Source organism: Panthera uncia (assembly GCF_023721935.1).
Source record: "Panthera uncia isolate 11264 chromosome D3 unlocalized genomic scaffold, Puncia_PCG_1.0 HiC_scaffold_8, whole genome shotgun sequence".
Classification (NCBI taxonomy): Eukaryota; Metazoa; Chordata; class Mammalia; order Carnivora; family Felidae; genus Panthera; species Panthera uncia.
In genome coordinates, this window is record NW_026057586.1 from 60,758,203 (window position 1) to 60,784,190 (window position 25,988).

At 42.2% G+C, this 25,988-nt stretch overlaps 1 protein-coding gene across 6 annotated transcripts in view; it reads right to left on the bottom strand.

The window, feature by feature from the left end:
* Positions 1-25,988, bottom strand: part of MPPE1 (metallophosphoesterase 1) — a 58,559-nt gene that overhangs the window by 12,215 nt on the left and 20,356 nt on the right. For 3 of the 6 annotated variants that reach the window (XM_049620451.1, XM_049620450.1, XM_049620446.1), the window contains exons 2-4: positions 22,800-22,884; positions 9,169-9,251; positions 3,075-3,188 (exon numbers count right to left, since the gene is read on the bottom strand). The gene's annotated coding sequence lies outside the window, so the exon portion shown is untranslated. Of the gene's footprint in view, positions 1-3,074; positions 3,189-9,168; positions 9,252-10,137; positions 10,242-15,675; positions 16,127-22,799; positions 22,885-25,988 lie in introns of those variants that run through there. The other 3 variants (XM_049620448.1, XM_049620447.1, XM_049620449.1) reach the window with 3 other exon arrangements.

Sequence of the window (25,988 nt, forward strand, 5' to 3'; positions counted from 1 at the left end):
ACTTTTGACACATATGAAGAGAAAGGCTGGTACATGGACGACCTGAAATGGGCTTTAAAAAGTGGCATGTTGGTGGGGAGGGTGGGGTCAGGGAGCGGTGCACCTTGGTGGCTCACTCAGTTAAGCGTCTAACTCTTGATTTCAGCTCAGGTCTTTGTGTCACAGTTGTGAGTTGAACCTTGCAATGGGAGGGGAGTGAAGTCCACTTAAAAAAAAGAAGAAGTGGAATGCTACTAAAGTTCTTCATCTTATGCTCAAGATGAGGATCTTAGGGGCGCCTAGGTGGCTCAGTCAGTTAAGCATCCAACTTTGGCTCAGGTTATGATCGCACAGTTCATGGGTTCAAGCCCCGTGTCAGGCTCTGTGCTGACAGCTCGGAGCCTGGAGCCTGCTTCGGATCCTGTGCCTCCCTCTCTCTTTGCCCCTCCCTTGCTTGTGTGTGTGCGCACGTGCGCTCTATCTCTCTCTCTCTCTCTCTCAAAAATAAATAAATAAACATTAAAAAAAAGAAAAAAAAAAAGGATGAGGATCTTAAAGGGTAGTGACCTGGTGGCTGCAGAGAACTCAGATATGGGAAAAACTCCAGAAGTCTCAGAGTGGGTGGGGGCTATGAGAGACATTGACCACAGATGCTCACTGAGCTAATATATACAGAAAAGCCCTTTCTGGGGAAATGATGTTCTAAGATGAATGCAGGAACCTTCATATGGTTGACAGACAAGCGGTCACGAACAGTCTCATTCCTGGAGGGTCTACAACAATGTCTGCAAAATTCCGTTTCCAGAGCTGTTCATGTTTGCATGTAAGCCCGAGTCCCTATAAATAAGGCCCTCGCTTACTGCACAGCAGAGTTCTATATACCCATTGAGATACAGGACTTTTTTTTAATCTTACCTACAGGGTAAGATTAAAGAAAACTAAGTGGGGGTAAACATAAAAATTACCTAAAGAAAAATAAGTGGGGGTAAACATGTATTTTGAGCCATTACCAAAGGTTCAAAACATAACCCCAGAATTGAAAGTGCCTTCAGAAACTGAAAGATGATGGATACACTTCACGCTTCTCCAAATGGAGCTGTGACAATGGTCTGCTGGACTACGAAGCCCTCACTCCCATCTATGGCTTTTCAGAAAAGAAGAAATGAGAGGATAGGAGGGGAATGAATGGCTCTGTGCCCAAGGCTTCACTTTCTTCCACCTGCTCTCGAGTGGCATTCTTACTGGGAAGTATTTGATTAAAGAGGGAACAGGACTCGAATGCCAGATTTTAAATGCATCCTTTCAGACAGAGAGGTCAAAAGCAGCTGTGCATGTAACCTGGGCTCAAATGCTCTTCCTGGAACTCTACTCAGAACATCCATAGTATCTTTGTCAAGCCGGTCTGACCACCGTGACCATGTGCCATACCTTGTCCTTGTACTTAGAACCTCCTCGCCCCCTCTGTTTTCTCTAAGGTTGAACCCCTGTGCCACATAACTAAAATCACCGTACTTTATCTTCTAACTGGGGACTCCTCTGAGAGTGAAAGGTGGCACTAACAATAATAAAAAAACAGGGCAGTTCTGGGCAACTCGGGGGGTGCAGCCACCCCATAAGGCTCCAGCCCATAAGGCTGGTGCTTAATCTGATGCAGGTGAGGAGAAAGCAAGGACTCCTGCTGTCATCCACTTATCAGCAAACTCCAGAAGGAGGTACAATTGCTGCCAGTAACAACTAAGGGTATGGATTTTGTTTGGGTGATGCTCATAAGAGAGAGACAAAGACTCTAAGGAACAATGAATGTATTTCTTAATACCATCCAATTTCCTTTGTTTTGATTCAATCAAATATGTCTGAAGCAACCATTTGGTCTTAATGTCTCATTTTCTTTCAAAAGGTGGAAGGATCTCCTGAAATCCTAAAAACAGCGGCTGAAACTTCCTAAAACTTTAATGTCTCCTCACGCCGCAGAGGACAAGTTGAGAGGAAGGAATGCCAGCCTTCTGGAGTTAGCCTCAGAATTCTCTTAACATGCAAAGCTTTGCTCTTTATAGGCTCCAAGTTCCCGAGGTAAAAACCAGAATGACAACTTTCTAATTGCTTCTCTACACCCACCTCCTTTCATCAGAGAAGCTGGTTTCGGTGGTGATAGCTAAGATCCAGGAACACAGCAAAGGAAGATGGGTGGCCTGGAGCACCGCAGGCCCACCCTGCCCTCCGAGTGCAGCAGAGAGTGGGGGCCAGGAGCCGAGGGGACACAAAGCTGCAGTCTGTCAGCTTCCCTGGACCAAGGGAGCAGAACAGGACCCACAGAGACAAGCCACAGGTTTGCACTCACAGGTGGCGCTGGCTCTCCCCGACCCGGTTCCCAGGTTCCCATTGGATCCTGCTGAGGCTCAGCCTGGCCCCTGCCTCCAGGCTGACTGCAGCAAAGGCAGGGAACAATTCCTCAGCTTAAGGAAGGCCACGTGGCAACAAAAGGTTGGGGGAGCCCCTGCCCTTCCCTCAAGCGTCTGTGTTCTTTTTTCCACAAAGAAATAAAAGATACTCCACACAGAGCCATTCAGCCAGAAGACTCAGAATGAAGGAAGGGAGGGAGGGAAGAGGAAGGGAGGAAAGGAAGGAGAGAGGGAGGGAAGGCGAGAGGGAGGGTAGGAGGGAAAAAAAAGGAAAGGTAAAGAGGGAGAGCAAGCTGGCTGGTACTGTTCCATACTTTCTTGAGAAAACCCTAACATCATGTCAATCAGCTCTCCAGTATAGTGTGATCACTTTTAAGAAATAGAACTCCTCACCAGAGTGAAAACCATTATTTGACAACCTCTGACACCAAATCCTTAAATCAAAAATTCCTTTTGCTCAAATCTTGGGAAACTACTTCTCCTTCTCTATCCAAACTCATCGTGTTACTCATCAAAGTAGTATCTCCAATGTGGTCTTCAATGTTATGGTCAAAGCATATCCCCTTTTACCTCCTGAAATGAATACAGTAATTTTTAGGGCTGATGGGGTGGGGAAGGAATCCAATCTCTCCCTAGAACTGACACAGCAAGGCCCCCATGCCAGGTGCACATTACGTAATGAGATGCCACTCCTACCTTATGGCTGCTTCCAGATGGGTATAAAGTGACCTCCTCCTTGGGTTCAAGCCAACTTGCACTTAAGCCAACCCCAGGGACAGCGCTGCGTCCTCGTTTTCTGATGCAGCTGACCTGTGAAAAAAAGCATGCTGACCACCAGTCATTGGGAGCAAAGGACACTCCACCCCTGGAGCAGACATGGGACAACTGAGCCTACCTTTCTTGGTAGGAAACAGGAAAACCGAAGAGCTCTATAGGGAATCAGCAGCCACTTATTCCTCTTCCAGTATTTTCTCCTACGTTATGAATACCCACCAGCAGAGAGAGTAGCTACGATGAATTGGACAAAACTCCACCTACTGCTCAGCTCTGCTACATGTGACCTTGGGCAAGCCACTTACCCTTTCTGAGCCTCATCATGGGGGTCACAGCACTTGCCTCCACTGATGTCATGGAGATTGACAGAAATAATGTTCACAAATTTTTTTTTTAAATGAAGCAGGTATATCAGGATTAGACTAGACAGTAAACCTTACAATCTGATGAATTTCAACAGGCTCAAGGCAAGGGAACTCAATTCAAATGGCCATAATCAGATTAGGGAGAATGAAGCCCAGTGGAGAATAAAGGCCAGAAATTAGAATCTAGAAGCTGTGGCCATCTTCGGCTGTCTTCCCCACTCATTTACTGAGTTGGACTTTCTAATGCTTGACATCCAAAATCCCCATACCCTTCCCTTACTAGAAGTAAACTTGAAATTTTATCTCAACCATAATATGTAGGCCAATGATTTAAAATCTCCACAGCCACACAGCCTGAATAACTAAATGCTACTATATCTTCCACATCCAGGCTTTTACAGGCTAACGGAGAGAAACTGTGTTCTTTCTAAGACAAAATGGAAGGAGGGTCTGGTCCTTTATCAGAACACTGTGGAGTGCTCCACCCAGGCCCAGATATGGCCAGCTCTTCCTGCCTCCTCAGTGAATACATGGGGGGAAAAGATTTTTATCCATCTTATATCACTAGATGTAAAACTAAGCTATGAGGGGTTTCAATAAAGATGATATTCTCTGCGTGTTAAGTGCTTGTGGTTAAGTGATGAAGAATTCTGTCCATATGAGACGCTTTCCTTTGCATGTAGCAGATTTGGGTTCAAAACGCAAAATTACTGAAATGTTCGTGTTTTCACCCCCCAAGGTCAATTTGTCAGTTTTATTAAACTCGGTGAATGATATCCCAGTGGTGTGGGGGGCCGGGCCCCGGTGCCAGGCTGAGACCAGGTCGAGCAATGTTCCCTGTTGACTCAAGCCAACCAGGTGGTTCCCCCTCCCATTCATGTGGGAGGCCGGGCCCCGGCGCCAGGCTGAGACCAGGTCGAGCAACGTTCCCTGTTGACTCAAGCCAACCCGGTGGTTCCCCCTCCCATTCCCCCACTCTCAAGGGCATACGAAAGCCTTGTCAAGGCTGAGAAAGTTAATTCCTGAAGCCTGTGGTCTGCAGGTGTTGGCAGTAATGCTACCTCCCTTTTTCTACCCCGAGTCAGATAGAAACAAACATGGGAATTGTGTTTTGCTAGCAATCTTATCAACAAGGTCTTGTTGTGACCCGTCTAGAAAATGCACAAGAAACAGAACTAAATGTTTTGGTTGGCAGCGATTATGTGAAACCTGTTTATTCTTAGAATGGCCTGACCCATAAGAGTCTGGATATAAAAGATTGTGTACAGCAACAATAAAGCCGTCACTTGGGCCATCAGCCCAGGGGACCCTCCTGTTCCCAAACTTTCTCTTCTCTCTTTTTTCTTGCATTCCCCTACCCTCAGGACCCTGACCTCGGTGTTTGTCGCGCCGATCGCGACACAGCGGGAAAACTATACAGGCCTCCCAACAATGTTCAGTCTGGCTGGGATCAAAAGGCAGATGCACTCCCCTCAGGACCCCTCCCGACTTGTCTCTAAGAGAGCTACACTTGATATTAAAGGTCCCAGAGGGCCCTGGTAAAAACTAAAGTGCGGAATCTGGAGATTTTGATTTCTACCACCGACACACTCCGTATTCCTGACATCACACACGATGGCATCGGTAACATCTCCCAACCCAGAATTTTTCAAAAAGCCAAAAGAAACCCATCTCTGGTTCATGAAATCAGTTTGGCGGTTTGTGACCAGAGTTTTAAAAAATTAGATAGAAGAAAACAGAATAGAAAAAATTAGCCTGCACTGTACAGAGTCAAGGCAAGGCACCATAAAGTTTATTTCACCAAACTTTTGCTTCCACTTTTCAGTACACGGATCTGTGTGTCCTGATCATGATATAAAATACATTTCTCATTGCACTAGTCACCGTCTTCATATCCCGCCTCTGCCAGTGCCCAGGATAGTGCCTGCAAACAGTAAGTGCTCGATACACATCCACGGAGTTAACGACCCCCATTTAAAGCTTACTGTCTCAAACATTCTAGAATTACAAACATATATTATCACTCTTCTGGTCTTTAAATGCTTCACAGTCTCCAGTCATAGGAACAAGAGGAACAGCTAAAGAAGATGTACCTGTTCCCTCTGGTCAAAGGGCCAAGCAGGAATTTAAAGATGGGCAAAACAGGTGGCCAGAACATATTTCCTCACCAGCCCCTGTGTGGAACTCTTCCAAAGAAAAGTTTGGGTGGCCCTCTGATGGAAGGGAAGTAATCTTCCCTGAGCCTTTTTGGAGAAAAGAGCTTTCTTTCTAAAAGGGAAGTACATGACTTTCATGTACTTGCTTGGTAGCTCCTGGGTTCTCTCCTAAGCCCCGGGGATGGCATGATCCAGCAGCTGGGGAAGTCTATATCCCAGTTGTATTATTTCCTAGTATGTGATCTCATGCAAGTTGCTCAAAAACAAGCAAACAACAGCAAAAAAAAAAAAAAAAAAAAAAAAACAAACAGAAAAGGATGAGGGGGGGAAAAAAAATCGTTATTATGAAAAAAAAATAATAATAATAATAAGCATCGATGAGAATGTGGAGAAACTGCAGTGCATGTGTACTGTTGGTAGGAATGTAAAATGGTGCAGCCACTATAAAAAACAGTGTGGTGGTTCCTCAAAAAATTAAAAATGGAACTGCTACATGATCCAACAATTTCACTTCCAGGTAAACATTCAAAAGAACTGAAAGCAGAGACTCACATATTTGTACACCCATGTACACAGCAGCATCATTCACAACAGTCAAAAGGTGGAAACAACCCAAATGTCTGTCAATTGATCAATGGACAAACAAAATGTGGCACGTGTATATATATAATGGAATATTCCTCAGTCCTTTAAAAGGAAAGAAATCCTGACACATGCTACAATATGAATGAATCTTGAGGACATGATACTAAGGGAAATGAGCCAGTCACAAAGAGACAGATACTATGTGATTCCATTTATAAGAGGTAACTAGAGTCATCAAATTCATACAAACAGAAAGTAGAATGGGGGTTACCAAGGGGCTGGGAAAAGGGAAAACGGGGAGTTGTTGTTTCATGGGTGTAGATCCAGTTTTGCAAGATGGAAAAGCACTAAAGATTGGACAACAAGGTCAACCCTACTGAACTATACACTTAAAAATGGAGTACAGAGAGATTCAGAAGCATCAGAAGACAAGCCTCAGACTGGAAGAAAATATTTACAAAACACACTTCTAATAAAGGACTATTATCAAACATATACAAAGAACTCCTAAAATTCAATAAGAAAACAAACAGCCCAGGGGTGCCTGGGTGGCTCAGTCTGTTAGGCGGCCAACTTTGGCTCGGGTCATAATCTCGCGGTCCGTGAGTTCGAGCCCCGCGTCGGGCTCTGTGCTGACAGCTCAGAGCCTGGAGCCTGTTTCAGATTCTGTGTCTCCCTCTCTCTGACCCTCCCCCATTCATGCTCTGTCTCTCTCTGTCTCAAAAATAAATAAACGTTTAAAAAAAGAAAAAAGAAAAGAAAAGAAAAGAGAAAAGAAAAGAAAAGAAAAGAAAAGAAAAGAAAAGAAACAGCCCAGTTAGAAAGTGGGCAAAAGTAAGACAATAGATCTTACACATTCTCATCACACACCACAAACAAAAATAACCATGTGATTGGATGGATGTTTTAGTTGATGGTTGTGTAGACTGTGATAACCACTTCACTATAGGGACGTATCTCAAATCATCACATCATACATTTTAAATATGTACAATTTTACTTGTCAATTATATCTCAATATAGCTGGGGGGAAAATGAAAAATTAATAATTGAAAATAAATTTAAAACGGGCCGAAGACCTTCAAGGACAGCTCACCAAAGAAGTATAATGGCAAATAAGTATATGAAAAGCTCCACATCATAGGTCATTAAAGAAATGCAAATTAAAACAAGAACAAGATACACACCTATTAGACACACACACAAATTAGAGTCACCAAAATCCACAACACTGGCCACACCAAATGCTGGCGAGGATGTAGAGTAACAGACCATCTCCTTCATTATTAGTGGGAATACACAAGGGCACAGCTACTTTGGAAGACTGTTCGGCAGTTTCTTACAAAACTAAACATACTCTCACCCTGTGATCCAGCAATTGTGCTGCTTGTTATTTTACCCAAATGAGTTGAAAACTTACATCCACACAAAAACCAGCACACAAACATTTACAGCAGCTGTTTTCCTAACTGCCAAAACTCTGAAGCAACCAAGATGCCCTTCAATAGGTGAATGGATAAATAAACTGTGGTACATTCACACAATGGAATATTATTCAGTGCGAAAAAGAAATGAGCTATCATGCCATGAAAAGGCATGCAGGAACCTTCAATGCATATTACTAACCAAAAGAAGTCAATCTGAAAAGGCTACATACTATATGATTCTTTCTATATGACATTCTGGAAAAGACAAAACTATGGATACCATAAAAGATCAGTGATTGCCAGGGAGCTTAGGGGAAGGAAGGGAGGGATGAACAGGCGGGGAACAGGGGATATTTAGGGCAGTAAAAATACTCTTGGATATTTTTATACGTGGATATTTAATATGTGGATATAATATCACTATACATTGTTAAAGCCCTTAGATGTACATCACCAAGAGCAGACTTAATGTGAACTAGACTTTGGGTGATTTTGATATGTCAGTGTAGATTCATCAATTGTAACAGATGTATGACTCTAGTGGAGAATGAAGATAATGGGGGAGGTTGTGCTATGTGGGGGCAGGGGTATATGGGAACTCTCTACTTTCTGCTCAGTTTTGTTGTGAACCTAAAACTGCTCTTTAAAAAAAAAAAGTCTATGAAAAGTTGGCAAGATAGTAAATTTTATGTATATTTTACCACAATTAATTTTTTTTTAATTTAAGGTAATGATATTCTGATACATGATACAGCACGGAGAACCCTGAAGACATTATACTAAGTGAAATAAGCCAGACACAGAATGACAAACACTATATGCTTCCACTTACATAAGGGACTAGAGTAGGCAGTTCATAGAGACAAAGTAAAATGGTGGTGGCCAGGGGTCAGGGTGGGTGAGGGGGGAAATGAGCAGTCAATATTTACAGGGTTCAATTTGGGAAAAAGAAAAAGTTCTGGAAATGGATAGTGGTGATGGTTGAAGAATAATGTGAATGTACTAAACATCACCGAACTGTACACTTTACAACGGTTAAAATGGTTAAGTTTTATGTTATGCAGGTTTTGCCACAATTTTCTTTAAAAAGGAAGCAGCACACAAACACAAAACACACACACAAGACCCTACAGCTACCAATGTCCTATAGCAAAGGCTTCCTTTTGGATCTAAATCCACTACTTTTATATTTAAATTTTTTTTAATGTTTATCTGTTTTTGAGAGAGACAGAGTGCAAGCAGGGGCCGGGCAGAGAGAGAGAGGAAAACCGAATCTGAAGCAGGCTCCGAATCTGAATCTGTGCTGGCAGCTCAGAGCCGGATGCAGTGCTCAAACCCACAAACCACGAGATCATGACCTGAGCTGAATGGGACGCTTAACCGACTGAACCACCCAGGCACCCCATAAAGCCACTACTTTTATATTTAAAAAGAAGTCTTGGGAGTCTGTGTTCAAGGGAATATCACTAAGTCACCTTCTCACCTTTTAAAGGATACAACTGGTGGATGAGACTGGTATGAAGGCTCTAAGTTGGTTTGTGTTCCCCCAAATCAGAGCACCTTTACCTGAAATAAAACAAAATGTGTGTGTTACTGAAGAATCTTTCATTTGTTTAGCTATTTAATTAAAGTGGAAGATGCATCAATTCCCAGAGGGCAGTGACTGCTGCCCTGTGGCACAAGGAGAAGGAAGCTGATTGGTCGTTACAACACAAAAATGACCTGAAAACCACACACTAAACAGAAATGACTGACATGTTATTGTTCTAGAATAGCTCTTTTAAATTATAGCATAAAATATTAAGATTGCTCTATATTATTACAACATTGTTCTATATTGTTCATATTGCAACATTGTTCTACATTGCCCAACACATAAGAACAGTAGCTGCAATCCATAACTGGGAACAAAATATTTTATCCGTTGACTGACTTTTAACTTCAAAGCTATCATTAAATATCTAAATTCCCTCCACCCAAAAACAACATTAAAACATGTTTAACATGCACTGACCTGTAGTTTTTTTCTCTTACTTGCCCATTATCTTAAGCATATTACCACAGTGTCATCAATGGCTATTTGCATGTTAAATGTTCCATCTTAAATGGTATTTTTTAATAAGACGTATTTTTTTTTGTCAGTCTACATAGGTAAACTAGAGAGAGGCCCCTACGATGTAATACAGGGGCCTTAAGTAATCGTGATTCGCCATCAAAGAATGACTAATTCCCAGAATACCGTTTTTTCAATAGGCTAACTTGCAATGCTAAAAAGGCAAGGAGGTTCCAGTTTGCAGTTAACAAGAAATAGCAATTAACCTAGAAGCCTAAATATTATATAACACGGTCATAAGAATTCCTGGAAAATCTTGCTTGCTGTGGGCGGAGAGCAACAAGGGAGGCGGATCAGAAAGCAAAGGCTTCCGGGCAAGCCGGACCCCCATCACTTCACCTGTCCTGGAGCCTGCCGACCATCCCCGCCAGCTTCCAGTTTCCGCGCGGATGGCCCGGCGGGTTCCCGGTCGGCCCTGGAACCCCGCCCGGCGGCCTCGGGCGGGCGGGGAAACGCACAGTCGCCATGGAGAGGCCCGCCCTAGCCCCGCCCCTGGCACGCCCCCAGCCGCGCTCCCGCCCGGGGCCGGCATTCTGGAACGCTGGCTCCCGGCACTCTTCGGGCGGTGCGGACAGACCAGCTGGTAGCGCCTCGGCCCTGCGGCTCACGGCGTTCCTAAACAGTCGGTGCAAAGAAGCAAAACCCAACACTTGGTCGCATCTTCCGCAACGACTCGGTCCTTTGCGCCATCCTTAATGTCTTCTAGACTTTTCTCTCCCCGTGAGTCCTTAGTGCTGCAGCTTCCGTGGAACCCCCAGAACAACCTCCGGGAAGGCGAGGGGCGCGCGGCGGCCACGAAGTCTTTGGCGCACCGAGCGCCCGTGAGGGGAGGAGGGGTGCGCCGGCCGTTGCGGGTCAGGGCGGCCCTGCGGCGGCCCCGGTGCCTCGCTCGTGGGTCGGGGCGGCCCCGGTCTCGCTTCCGGTCTGCACGGCTGCGGCTCGAGGCGGGCTCCGCGCCCCGGGCGCCGGGGAGCTGCCTGCGGCGGGAAGCCGAGCCGCCGGACCTCCGCGCGGCGTCGATGGGTGGCGCTGTGATTGCTCGCTCCCTCCTCCTGCCCCGCTGGACCGCGCTCCGGAGACCCACGCTGGGTCTCCCTCACCGTCGTCTTCTCCAGGGCCTGGCAAAGTGCCTTCAGGGAGTGTGTGATGAATAAATGAGGCCTTCAGAGCGACTGTTGGGGACTTAGTTTTCATTTCTTTTCAAACTAATGTTAATAACAGTGTAGCATGGCATGGTCTACTTTTCAAAGGGCCTTCACATCCATTACTTCAAATAATCCTCAGAATAAGCTTGTAAATTAAGAGCAAGAACCATTACCCCACGTTACAAGAAGTAAAACTGAAGCTCGAAGCAATAACACACAGGGTCTCCCAACCAACGAATTCTAGTATATTTTTGCTAACTGAGTATACTTAATGTGCAGAGATACAATAGAAATCGTATAGAAAGCAACCAGCTAGGGGCGCCTGGGTGGCTCAGTCGGTTACGTGTCCGACTTCAGCTCAGGTCATGATCTCGCGGGTCCGTGAGTTTGAGCCCCATGTCGGGCTCTGTGCTGACAGCTCAGAGCCTGGAGCCTGTTTCAGCTTCTGTGTCTCCCTCTCTCTCTGACCCTCCCCCGTTCGTGCTGTGTCTCTCTCTGTCTCAAAAATAAATAAACGTTAAAAATTAAAAAAAAAAAAAAAAAGAAAGCAACCAGCTAAATGCCTGCTATCTGGTAAGTAAGCAGTAAATGGAAACATTATTATTGATTAAGAATATTGTAATATTTTCTTTAAAAAAATTTGTTAACATTTATTTATTTTTGAGAGAGAGAGACAGAGTATGAGCAGAGGAGGGGCAGAGAGAGAGAGAGAGGGAGACACAGAACTCGAAGCAGGCTCCAGGCTCTGAGCTGTCAGCGCAGAGCCGGATGCAGGGCTGGAACCCACCAATTGCGAGATCATGACCTGAGCCGAAGTTGGACCCTTAACGACTGAGCCACCCAGTTGCCCCTGAATATTGTAATATTTTCAAATACCTCCTGGTTAACAATTTTACCATCACAACTTGCCACCATATGCACACCGACATGATGCAACAGAAGTACGCATCATCTCTAAAGTATTCTCACTGACTAGAAAAAAAAAAAGTAAATATATCCAGTAAAGCCTATAACTAACTCCAAGCTTAAAGAAATATAGAACCAAACGAACAGGTTAAATGACACCACCAGGAAGCAATTCCCTGGATCCAGAATGTGGAATTTTTACAGCCCAAATGGCCTACCTTCTTTATTCAACAAATAAACAGCATCAGGGGGAAAAAAAAAAAAAAGGAGAGAGGAGGGGAGGGAAATTTGTTATAAAGCAGGCTTGAGAGACACATTGAGCCAAAGGCAAGTATGTGGGTCTTGTTTGGGTCAGAATTAGGACAAACTAGCTTTCAAAAAAAAGAATTAAAGATTGGGAAACTTGTACGTGGAATGGATGTGCAAAGAATTGTTGGTGATTTTGCTGTGATAATGCTATTGTGGTTAATTTTTTTTTTAAGGTTAGAGAAACTAAAGTACAGCCAAATTATAAGATTTCTGGAATTTGCTTTAATATTGCAGGAAATTAAAAAACAAACGGAAGTAGGAGAAGAAACAACATTGGCAAAATGTTGGTAATGTTGAAGCAAGAAGAGGGGTGCATGGCATAGTGGGTAGAAGAACAATGGCCCCCCAGAGACTTTCACATCCCAATCTCCGGACCTGTGACTATGTTACCTTGCATGGGAAAAGGGACTTTGCAAGTGTGATTAAGGTTAAGGACTCTGAGGTGAGAAGTTCGCCTGGGTTATCCAGTCTAATCAGTGGGTCCTTCCCTATGGAAGGACAGCTGTGTCAGTTAGGGGAGGTAACACAGGAGTGTGTCAGTCCTATAACAAAACACAAAATACTGAGTGGCTTATCAACAACACAAATGTATTTCTCAAACTTGTGGATGCTGGAAATATAAGACTAAGGTACCAGTATGGTTGCTGAAAATTGGGAGCCACCTTCCTGGTTCATCACTAGCACCTTCTCACTGTGCCCTCACATGGTAGAAGGGGTGAGGGAGCCCCAGGAAGTCTCTTCTATAAGAACACTGATCCCATTCATGAAGCCTCCACCCTCAGGACCGGACACCTCCCCAAAGCCTCACCTCTAAACACCATCACCACGGTCATTAGGATTTCAACATGTGAATTTTGGAGGGACACAAACATTCAGTGCATAGCAGACGGTCAGAGAGATGCAGCCTAACAAGGACTCCACCTGCTGTTAGTGATGTTGAAGATGGAGGAAGGAAGGGGCCACAAGCCAAGGAATGTGGGCACGTAGCCCCCTAGAAGCTGTAAAAGGCAAGGAAATGGATTCGTTCACAGAACCACCTTGATTAGCCCAGTGAGACTTCATTTGGACCACTGACCTACAGAACAATAACAAGTTTGTGTAGCCTTAAGTCACTAAATTCATAGTGATTTGTTACAGCAGCAATAGAAAACCAATATAAGCATTCATTATATTTCTCTCCACTCTTGTGTATGGTTAAAATTTTTTGTAATGTTGCTAAGTCCAAAAAACATAGACCTAACTATGAAATACATTTTAAAAGTACTTCATGGGGTGCACAGGTGGCTCAGTCAGTTAAGCATCTGACTCTTGATTTTGCCTCAAGTCATGATCTTGGAAGCATCTGAGGGGAGTGTTGGGGCCTGAGGAGAGGGTGGCTGAAGTGGAGGCTGCAGAGGCAGGCCTGGGACATACGGGTAGGACAGATGTGCCAAGGTGTCTGGTGTTATTTGGCAGCCGGGTGTTTTTCTTCAGTGCCATGATTTGGGACCCCCATGGACAAGGTGGCGAATGGTATGAGGTAGGCAGGAGTGTAGAGCGAGCAGAAGGGCTCGGGGACTTACCTTAGGGAAGCAGGATTAGGGAAAGTACACAGGGAATAATTGTCATGGGGTACCTCTGGGTCTGGTCTATGGATGAGGATGGGCCCCATGGGGTACGTGTGTGGGGTGCAGCCTTGGGACAGCTGGGTTCAGGTGGCAGCCAGGTGGGTCTCACCCCTGTAGCTAAAGCTTCCACAGGGAGGGACTCTATGGTCACTTCCAACCAGAGGCCACGGTTTTGTGACTGTCCTGTGTTCTCTGGGTTAAGAGAGCTCTTCTGGGCAAGAAGCAGGAAAGATGGCAGGGGGTAAGGGACAAGGTCATCCTCAACGAGAATGATCAGCTCACAGTTGTGAGACTGAGCCCCATGTCGGGCGCCATGCATTGACAGTACAGAGTCTGCTTGGGATTCTCTCTCCTTCTCTCTCTGCCCCTCCTCTGCTCATCCTCTCTCTCTGTCTCCTTCTCAAAATAAATAAACTTAAAAAAATAAAAGTACTTCATTTATACCTGAAGCATAACAGAATCCGACTTAACAAAATTATTATGATGCATTTTAATTTGAAAAAGAATTATATGATATGTCCTTTTAAAAAGTATCATTAAAAGTATAATTAATATGTGAAGGGATGGAAAAGCATTTATCATACAAATGGAAGTGACAAGAAAGCCAGGGTAGCAATACTTATTATCAGACAAAATAGACTTTAAAACAAAGACTGTAACAAGAGACAAAGAAGGACACTATATAATCATAAAGAGAACAGTTCAACAAGAAGATGTAATAATTATAAGTATTTATGCTCTCAACGTGGAAGCAACCAAATACATAAATCAGCTAGTAACAAACATAAAGGAAGTAATTGATAGTAATACAATAGTACCAGAATTTAATACCCCACTTACATCAATGGATAGATTATCCAAACACAAAATCAACAAGGAAACAGTGGCATTGAATGACACAATGGACCAGATGGATCTAACAGATATATTCAGAACATCCCATCCTAAAACAGCAGATAACACATTCTTTTCAAGAACACATGATACATTCTCCAGAATAGATCACATGTTAAGTCACAAAACAAGTCTTAACAAATTCAAAAAGATTGAAGTCCTACCATGCATCTTTTCCAGGCACAATGCTATGAAACTAGAAATCGACCACAAGAAAAAATGTGGAAAGACCACAAATATATGGAGGCTAAATAACATGCTATTAAACAATGAATGAGTCAACCAAGAAATAAAAGAAATCAAACAATATATGGAGACAAATGAAAACGAAAACACGATGGTCCAAAATCTTTGGGCTGCAGCAAAAGCTTTTTAAGAGAGAAGATTATAGTAATGCAGACCTACCTCAAGAAGCAAGAAAAATCTCAAACAACCTAACCTTGTATCTAGCAGGGCTAGAAAAAGAAGAAAAACAAAAACAAAACCAGTAGAAGGAAGGAAATAATAGATTAGAACAGAAAGTTAGCAGAAACTAAAAAACAATAGGACAGATTGTTCCACATAGAACAATAGAACAGATGAAACCAGGAGCTGCTTCTTTGAAAAGATCAACAAATTGATAACCTTTAACCAGACTCATAAAGAAAGAAAGAAAGAAAGAAAGAAAGAAAGAAAGAAAGAAAAGAAGACTCAAATAAAATCAGGAATGAAAGAGGAGAAATAACAACTGACATCACAGAAATACAAAGGATTTATAAAAGAACATTATGATAAATTATATGCCAACAACTTGGACAACCTAGAAGAAATAGGTAAATTCCTAGAAGCATATACACTCCCAAAAGTAAATCAGGAAGAAAGTGAAAATGTGAATAGATCAATTACCAGCAAAGAAATTGAATCAGTAATCAAAAAATTCCCAACAAACAAAAGTCCAGGACCAGACAGCCTCAGGGACATAGTTGAGCAATCATTCTGGCACTTTAACCATAATTGCCCTATAGAAAAATATTTACCTGCATCCTGTGCATGAACACCTTGGAGAAAAGTGAAACACATGAAGCAGAAACTCCAGAGTATCCAGCTATTTGCATTCTTGCCTTCGTTCACCCATGCAATGCAACAGACATGCATTGAGACTTTCTGTTCCTAGGGGCTAAATTTTCACAGATTATTCTAGGGATTGTGCTGTGAGATAGAGACGAAGCTGAGGGGAGAGACAGTATGAATCCTGACATTCAGCAGAAGGACTTTTGTGTATTTGCTTTCTATAGCTGGGTAACAAGTTACCACAAACTGAGCAGTCTACAACATTCTGCTTCGAGTCTTCCTCCAGTTCATGGTTGCTGGGAGAATTCAGCTCCATGTGATTATAGGACTAAGCTCTCAGCTCCCAGGACCTCCCGCTGTGCCTGCCCCGTGGCACTCCCCATAGCATGGCAGTTGCTTCTTCAAGGCCAACCAGAGGGCATCTGCTGCTGTCGGTTCAAATCTATCTGACTTCTTCTGTTTCTTCTCTAGACCTAAAGGAGTCCCATGATAAACCAGGCCCACCTAAAATAATCTCTCTTTTGATTGACTTAATGTCAATTTGTTAGGGACCTTAAATACCTTTACACTTCACTATTACAATATATCACACCCTACTCACAGGAGTGGTAGTCTGCCACATTCGTAGGTCCCACCTTCACTCAAAGGGAAGATTCAACAGGATGTATACCCTGGGAGTCATGTTGGGGGACAATGTAGTGTTCTATCTGCCCTACATGATATTCTGCCCTCATTTCAAGAGAAAAGCCAAAGTCCAGAGAGTCCCAGGATATCTGACAGAGCAGACTCCTGACTCGGCTATACACAGTACTGAACTCTATAGACAATCACCAGAAAAATTTTTAAAAAGGCACCAAAACCAAACTGTGAAGGGCTGGGGGAGGGGGAGGGAGGGAGAGGGGGAGATACAAGTATGCAAACAGCAAAAAAGCAAATCGAAACCAAAAGCAGAATGAGAGCTCACTAACAATTTTATAAATGAGAGAATTGTTTTCATGTAAATTACTATTCTCAGTTTATCTGGTTTATCAATCTTGATTTGACACATTGAGTTCTTGCTCAAGATGGCAAAAGAGCTTAAAGGAGCCATTTCCTACCTCGGTTATCCATTTGCAACTTAGATTTGGTTATTTGACCATTGCGATTTTTTTCTTAAGGTAAACATCCTTTGGGGGATGGAAACATTTTCCCTTCCTGTACTGTAGGTTCTTTAACTGGTCGAATCAAATTGATAAGAACAGATTAACAGGTAAAAACAAACAAATTTCAGGGCGCCTGGCTGGCTCAGTCAGTAGAACATGTGACTCTTGATCCAGAGTCATGGGTTCAGGCCCCACACTAGACATGGAGCCTACTTACACACACACACACACACACACACACACACACACACACTTTTTACTATTAAATAACAAAAATTCAACTGAGGAAATTTTAAAGATCTAATTGGCTTTATTCATGAATTCATGAATCACCGACAGCCCATCTAGCAAGGAGAGGAGAGCTCCAAAGGGCTACAGAAAGGGAAAGTTTTTAAAGGCAGGACAAATAAGTCATAAACAGGAAAAAAAATTATTTCAAGTGAGGTCACCTTCATTTGGGGACAAAAGGGTCTTATTAGGTGGGGTACTTCATCTTTCTTTGGGGGCAGAGAGGGCCTATGTGCCACATTACCTTATTGATGCTGACCACAAAATTCCTGACTGCTCAGTTAAGACTACATTTCTGGTGAAGGTTGCAGCCACAATTAGATTAGGTATTAAGCCCTGGTTTGGTGACATGGCCTAGCACAAGTGACTCCATTTTGGGCTTGTGGTTTCTTTTTAACAGTATTTACAAGAGCCCCATAAAAATATAAGATCCAGGGGCACCTGGGTGGCTCAATCAGTTAAGCATCTGACTCTTGATCTCAGCTCGGGTCTTGATTTCAGAGTCGTCAGTCAGTTCAAGCTCCATGTTGGGCTCCGTGCTGGGCATGAAGCCTACTCAAAAAAACAAACAAACAAAAAACATACATATATATATGTATATACATACATGGCTCAGTCGGTTAAGCGGCCATGTGTCAGTTAAGCGGCCATGTGTCGGTTAAGCGGCCGACTTCGGCTCAGGTCATGATCTCATGGTCCGTGAGTTCAAGCCCCGCGTCGGGCTCTGTGCTGACAGTTCAGAGCCTGGAGCCTGCTTCAAATTTTCTCTCTTCCTGTCTCTCTGCCCCTCCCCTGCTCATTCTCTGCCTCTTTGTTTCCCTCTCAAAAATAAATAAACATTAAAAAAAAAAAAAAAGAGGAAACCTGAAACAGCATTGAGTTTCCCCTATGGAAGGAACATCATCAAAAAATAGGAAGGTCATCCATCCAATAACAGTAAATGCAAGAAGCCCACGAATAGACCTGAAGGGTTAGAACAATCCTTCCTTCTCCACAGGGATAAAGATAAGACCCTCCATGGGGTGGAAACTCCTAGGATGCAATAAGAATTTTGCAGGACAAGGACAAGAGAAATGTGGAAAAGAGAAAGGACAGAGAAAAGAAGGAAAAGAGAAATTTCAGTAGGCAAGCTTGCATATTTTAACATACTCACGAAAAACAGAAGGCATTGTTAAGTGAACTGGCAAAAGCGCTCCTTTTGGATACTGAGGAGAAGTAAATTCACGTAAGAATGTGCATTAGAAAAGAATCATGGTTGGGGAGCCTGGGTGGCTTAGTCCATTAAGTGACGGACTCTTGATTTAGGCTCAGGTCATGATCTCACCATTTGTGAGTTCAAGCCCTGCATCGGGCTCTGTGCTGACAGTGCGGAGCCTGCTTGGGATTCTCTCTCTCCCCTCTCTCTCTGCTCCTACCCCACTTGTCCTCTCTCTCTCAAAATAGATAAACTTAAAAAAAATTTTTTTAAAGAATCATGGTTGAAAACTATCAAAGTTATCATCAGAAGAAAATTGGGCAAGAAGTAGAGTAACATCCCTACAGACAACAAAAGCCACAAAGACATGCCCACGAAACACACCCGAGCCAGAGCCTCTGATTTCAAAACAAGCTAACGGCATCACGAGAATGAAGGAAGACTAAATCAGGACTAGGGAAACTCAGAAAGGAAGTAACAACTCAGGAAAGAATTGGAAATAAGAGAAGAAAAATGAAGAAATAGAAACTAAAAGGACCATGAAAGGAAATCAACAATGATCTTAGAATCAAAAAGAAATGGAGGAAAGGTAAAATGAGCTTCAAAGAATATGACAAATATGGAGGACAGGCAAGAATATCTTACAGATAACAGGAGTCCCTAAAGATGAAAAGTAATAGCAGAGAACAATTCTAAAACCTGTAATTCAAGAAGGTTTTTCTGAAATAAAAAATGCACATATTCGAAGCATATTGAAAGCACTCCCTATGTACCTAAGAATATTAATTCAGAATGTTCAGCATTAAGACACATTCCAGTAAGATGATGAGATTTTTAAACAAAAATGCTAAGAAAATATATTTGGGCATCTAGGCAAAAAGTGATTTATGAGGGAAAAATATTGATATTGTAGGAACTAGGGCAGGCCACCCCAAGATGGGCTACTTTGGCACGAAGATTATTGTGAATCGAAAAAGCAATCAAAACCCAGCAGATACATAAAAAAAAGCTCTTTACTTCCCCCACAAGTGCCTAAAAAGAATTCGAGGACCTGTTCTGGGAAGGGAGCTATCACCACAGATCACCACATTATACTACCAGGTGTGGTTGACAAGAAGGAGCCTAGCAAGACCTGTTGACCAAAGTCCTCTATGTCCCATGTGTCCGAGTGGCTCGGCAAACATTTATTTACCAAGCATTTACTCTTTTTCATTATTCCTGAGGATTGTATGTCTTCCCGTGAAGTCCCGGACCCCTACCCCCTTGAGGGACACATGCACGCCTCATTCTGAGTGTCTTTGGAATCTCCGTGTTTCTGTGGATTCCCCGTTAAGTACACTGTTACATTTGATTCTCCCCTGTGGATCTGTCCCATGTCAATTTGATTCTTAGTCCAGCTAGAAAGACCTTGAAGGGGACAGGAGTTCTTGCTCCCTGACAAAATTATCGTCCGACTTTGACAGGAGAAAACAGAGTATACCTACTCTGATTTCATGAGGAAAGAAAATGTGACCAAGGATTTTTATATGCAGCAAAATGGAATTTCAAGTGTTAGAGTCATAGACAACTGTTATCAACATGCAAGAATTCAGAGAATTGAGTTCCCATGATTTCTTCCAGAAAACAAGCTTTGGACAATTGAAGGGACGAGGAGAGACATTGATGTAAAAGCATTGATGGTGAACATCGGAGATACAGTTCCTTTTGAACTCAGACCAAGTTCTGGTTAAAAGAGAGAGTATGGTATGTAATAGCTATGCACCCTGACAAAATAGATGTAGAACAACTTTTTTTTTTTTTAATAGAAGAATGGAGAGCACAATGCAAAAACAAATTGCTGTTTTCAGTAAGCGTATTGCTAACAATGGTATTTATGGTGTTACTCTAACAGTTTTGCATGTATAACAGGGGATAAGGCAACTTAATAATTGTGGGATATTCTAATCTATTAGGCCCTGTGCCCCTTACACCAGGACTCTTGGCATGGAAGAAAGGAGATACAGACAGGGGTATGCTGAAGCCATGTGCGCTGTTCCCAAATCCACAAGCAGTGACATCACACTGGTAACATCACTTGGAATCAGCCATGCTGGGGGTGTGTACCCCACTGTCAGGGAGGAAGAATATCCTGCCCCCTTCAAGGTCTCCCTAGCTGGACTAAGAATCAAATTGACATGAGACAGGTTAACAGAAGAAAGTCAAACTTAATGCCGTATGTTCCGGGAATCCACACAGACATGGAAATTCCAAATGAGGTATATATGTCATCCTGAACTAAGAAGAAAGCGGTAAGGGTCTGGGACTTCAGAGGGAAGGCATGCAATTCACATATCTTTGCCTCACCATACACGTGGGTCACTCAGATAAAGTTTATCTCTGGTAAGAATTCTTATTCTTGGAAAGAGCCCCAATTGAGATTCTTCTACATAGTTAAGAGAGGAGCAAAAGTTTCTCTTGAGCCCACAGGGTCTCCATCACCTTCAGCCCAAGATAGTCCACAGGCGAAAGGGATACATTTGGGGAAACCTGCCCCAACCTCTTCGCTATGGAAACTTGTGAAGGAGACCAGAACATGCCACTTTGGCATAATGATTATTTTTACCTTGAAGGCACTGAGAAACAACAAACACGGCAAGAGTCTACACCACCACACCCCATCTGACTAAAAGCAGGGCATACCTTTCACTTCCATTCATAATGGAAATTTCCATTTTTAAAGACGTCCCCTTCTCCTGTACTGGAAAACAAGTCACCTGAGACTGCCTAACAAACCTTACTAATATATACTTCTCCTAGTCACCTTCCCACAATTTACCAAATCCCCAGTTTGCTTTGTCTAGCATCTACCCCACAATTATCATCCTTTTTTAAAATGACATACAAGCCCCAGGCCTAACTGCTTCTCCAAGTTTTTACTTCTTTTCTGAGAAGGCGCTGTGTGCCTGCAAAATAAACTTTTCCTGTTACTCTGTCTCATAGCTTTAAATCACAGGCCCCACTCACCGAACCTCAGAGAACAGAGGAAAAGATGGTTGTTTTTTGGTTTTTCGGTTTTTGGTTTTTTTGTTTTTTTTGTTTTTGTTTTTTTTGTTTTTTTTTTACTCCACTAGAGTTTTGACTATCACAAAGGACAGGTGGGACACCTCAATCATTTTAGAGGTTGTAGCTGAGAACTCAGGATGTCTGACAAAGCTGGCAAAAAGTAAAAATTCATACCAAGTCAGCCTCACAGATTTCTGATCAAATGAGGACAGCAAGAGCCTCTCTTTATCTATATTTGGATTTGCAGGAGGAAACACTTGGAAGAACCAGTTCTTTGGGTATTACTCTTGGGTGACTCTTGGTTTTGAGAACTCTTTGGTTATTGATCCTTGCTCTCCCAAGGACAGCCATTGCTTTCCTTATTGTCCATTTCGTGTCAGGCTGTCAGACCTGCATCTGCAAACAGCCAACCTTCAGGTTGGGGAACCCCAAGAACTTGTAGTTGACCATACAGAGATGTGGGCTGCACTCCACTGTTGCTGATATCCTACTGACTATTGCCAGAGATCAGGAAGCTCACTTAAGTCTTTCTTTCTTTCTTTTTTAATTTTTTAAAATGTTTATTTATTTTTGAGAGAGACAGAGCGTGAGCAGGGGAGGGGCAGAGAGAGAGGGAGACACAGAATCCGAAGCAGTCTCCAGGCTCTGAGCTGTCAGCACGAGCCCGACGTGGGGCTCAAACCCATGAACCCCACGTGAGATCATGACCTGAGCCGAAGTCGGAAACGTAACCAACTGAGCCACCCAAGCGCCCCAAGTCTTTCTTTCTTCTGGCTGCCTTTGGGAGTAGCTCTAGATCATGGTAGCTGCGTCTTTTGCACCCACTTTGGAAATCCTCTTGGGTCCCTGGTTAGGCTATAAAGAGGCATAATTATTGACTTTGGTTTTGAGTCACATTTGTAATAGGTATACCTTTGGAAAGAAACAAAGTGGGAGGGTCAATACTGCCAGGAAAATTCAACGTTTGTCTTCACCAAACCTGATAATAATATATTTGAAAGGATTTTTTAAGAGTCTGTGGTCAGAAGTTGCCCAATTGGAGGCCAGCATTCAGGGCCCAAGAGGAGCTGTTTTTAAGGCCTCCTCACCTATGAATAACCGGGCTAAAATGGAACTATGTACTCAGAGGAAAAGAAAACAAACTCTAGCCTTTGTGGAATGACTTAAAAACATCCCAAAGGCACATAGCTATAAATCTGGAATTTGGGAATCCTCAGATTTTCATCTTAGTCACAAATCTTTCTGAAATAAAGAAACAAATTCAAAACAATGTAGTTGGATGAGAGTCAACCCCTTGATATTATCATTGAGGTGACCGAATTCTTTGAGGAATTAAAAACTGACCCCATCTTACTAATCGAATCTTTACAAAGACAGAAAGTGATACCCTAGAAGTAATTCAAAGCCCAGACATCCTTCTTACCAATTCCCACATCTCCCTTGTTCATCTGAAGACTCTTGCAGATACTGTGAAAGGTCAGGACATTGGAAATAGAACTGTTCTGCACCTAAGAAAAAAACAAAAGGGGGGAACTTTCTAAGTATCAGTTGCCCCAAACCTCTGATGATAGGAACTGTTGTTTCAAGAAGCCAAGAAACCTCTCTTAAATGGAAACTTCCAAGGAGGTAACTGTTGGTCCCTCAACTGAAGGGCTCCTTACTCTAACTTCCCAAAAATGAACTAGATATTTTATCCACTCAGATGAGCTTTTAAAATCCTCAATCTGTTGGTGTTTCCAAAAGAGCTCTTGCCCAAAATTCAGTCCACAGCCACTATCATTACATATCAGGGCAAATGAAAGTCTTCCCCCCAAATATTGGTAGGCTTCATTGAGCAGGTAGCCTAAACCTGTTCCACCTGCCAGAAACACAGTTTGGATCCAGCCATTTTATATAAACCTGTGGGGTTTGAATGCTATGTTGGCCTGACTCATGGCTAAAATTTTAGGATGCAAGCTTTAAGATTCTTGTGTCTGTCTGCATGTTTGTGTCTATGTATGTACGATGCGTGTATGTGGCATTTTCTCCCTCCAGAGGGTATTGCCAGAATTAATCTAAAATCCCATATAAGAGATCTATTTTAATTGGCTTAGAAAAACACAAGCACTTACACCAATTAGATATTGCTAAAACTTTCAGAAAAATTGGAACTAATCCAAGTACCTTTTAAGTTCACGTGAACTGGAATCATCTTTGGAAAATGGGGCTAATTTAATATTACTGGTTTAATAAAAACAGGCATGTCTTCAGAGTCGTCAGCATTTAGGATAATGGAGGCATGTGTTTATATTCTACTTGGGTTTACTACTCAAATAAGCTTAAGTTATTTCTACTAGATATTTAAGATTGTTGAATTCATTAAACAAGGAGCCCATCACACTGAAGTGACTCTAATGCTCTTGGCAACTCACCTAAGCAAACTAAAACCAAGGTCTATAAATAGCTCAAGGTTGTGAATTTGAAACCTAAGGACAACCAAGCACCAACAGCCAACTAGACTTTATGCTGTAAACAATCAGTGATTTTCTGACTTGGTTTCCACACCTTCTCTGAGTCTTTCCCCAGGCTCCTGTCCATAGAGTGCCTTCTAACCCCTTCCAGTTTGATGCTGCCCCATCTGAATAGACTTTTGCTCAAATAAACTCTTTTCTTTTTTTTTGTTGAGGTGGAGTCATCACACAACATTACAATAGATTCAGGTGTACAACATAGTGATTCAACAACTCTATATACATTATGCTATACTCACTGCGAGTGGAGCTGCCATCTTTCGCCAGACAATATATTATACTACCATTGGCTATATTCCCTGTGCTGTACCTTTCATTCCCATTACTTATTCATTCCATACCTGGAAGCCAGTCCCTCCCACACCCCTTCAACCATGCTACCCCTGCTCCACCCCCTTCCCTCTGGCAACCATCAGTTTGTTCTCTGTATTTACGGATCTGTTTCTGGGTTTTTTGTTTGTTTGTTTTCTAGATTCTACATATAAGTGAAATCATACGGTATCTGTCTTTCTCTGTCTGACTTCTTTCACTTAGCGTAATACCCCCTGGGTCTATCCATGTCGTTGCAAATGGCAAGATCTCATTCTTTTTTTTCACAGCTGAATAATATTCCATCGTAAATATATGCCACATCTACTTTATCCATTCATCTATTGATGGACACAGGTTGCTTCCATATCAAATAAACTCTCAAAATTTTTAATATGCCTCACTTCATCTTTTAACAAGATCATAAAATTACAATTTATCCTAAGAATAAAAAATAGAGCAAATTAATTGTCTGATGTATGTCAAACACAGCAATAAAAAAAAGGAAGTCATATGTTTAAATTTTTGGTTCTTTACTTCTGTGACTTTTTTTTTTAATATATGAAATTTATTGACAAATTGGTTTCCATACAACACCCAGTGCTCATCCCAAAAGATGCCCTCCTCAATACCCATCACCTACCCTCCCCTCCCTCCCATCCCCCATCAACCTTCAGTTTGTTCTCAGTTTTTAAGAGTGTCCTTATGCTTTGGCTCTCTCCCAGTCTAACCTCATTTTTTTTTTTTTTTTTTTTTTTACTTCTGTGACTTTTGATACTTGCCAAACAAGCATATGTTACACAATTTGTCAACAACACCAAAATTACTTAAGATGATGGCTAGCTTACTAATGTCTCATACGATTTTCATGAGCGGTACAAAAATAATCATTAGGAACATATGAATTAAATAGATGTAAGTGGTATAAAAGTTTATAAATGAATCCTTCAACAATACTTCCGTTTTATAATATGTCTGCTTGAAAATAACTTCCAAAATCTTTCTGGTAACTTAAAACCTTAGAGTTATACTAGGTTAAGTTAAATGATAGATATTTGTTGAGTATTTAGATCATTTCTAAATAAGATAAAATGTGAAAACATTTTTTTCCTAATTCATTTTATTTATTTATTTATTTATCTATTTATTTAGTATGCTTACATTCTGGGTTTTTTTAATTTTTTTAATTTACATCCAAATTAGTTAGCATATAGAGTGACAATGATTTCAGGGGTAGATTCCTTGATGCCCCTTACCCATTTAGTCCATCCCCCCTCCCACACCCCCTCCTGTAACCCTCTGTTTGTTCTCCATATTTATGAGTCTCTTATGTTTTGTTCCCCTCCCTGTTTTTACATTATTTTTGCTTCCCTTCCCTTATGTTCATCTGTTCTGGGTCTGTTCTGGGTCTTAAAGTCCTCATATGAATGAAGTCATATGATATTTGTCTTTCTCTGACTACTTTCTCTTAGCATGATACCCTCTATTCCATCCATGTAGTTGCAAATGGCAAGATTTCATTCTTTTTGATTGCTGAGTAATAGTATATATATATATATATACCACATCTTCTTTATCCATTCATCCATCGATGGACATTTGGGCTCTTTCCATACTTTGGCTATTGTTGATAGTGCTGCTATAAACATTGGGGTGCATGTATCCCTTTGAAACAGCACACCTGTATCCCTTGGATAAATACCTAGTAGTGCAATTGCTGGGTTGTAGGGTAGTTCTAATTTTAGGTTTTTGAGGAACCTCCATACTGTTTTCCAGAGTGGCTGCACCAGTTT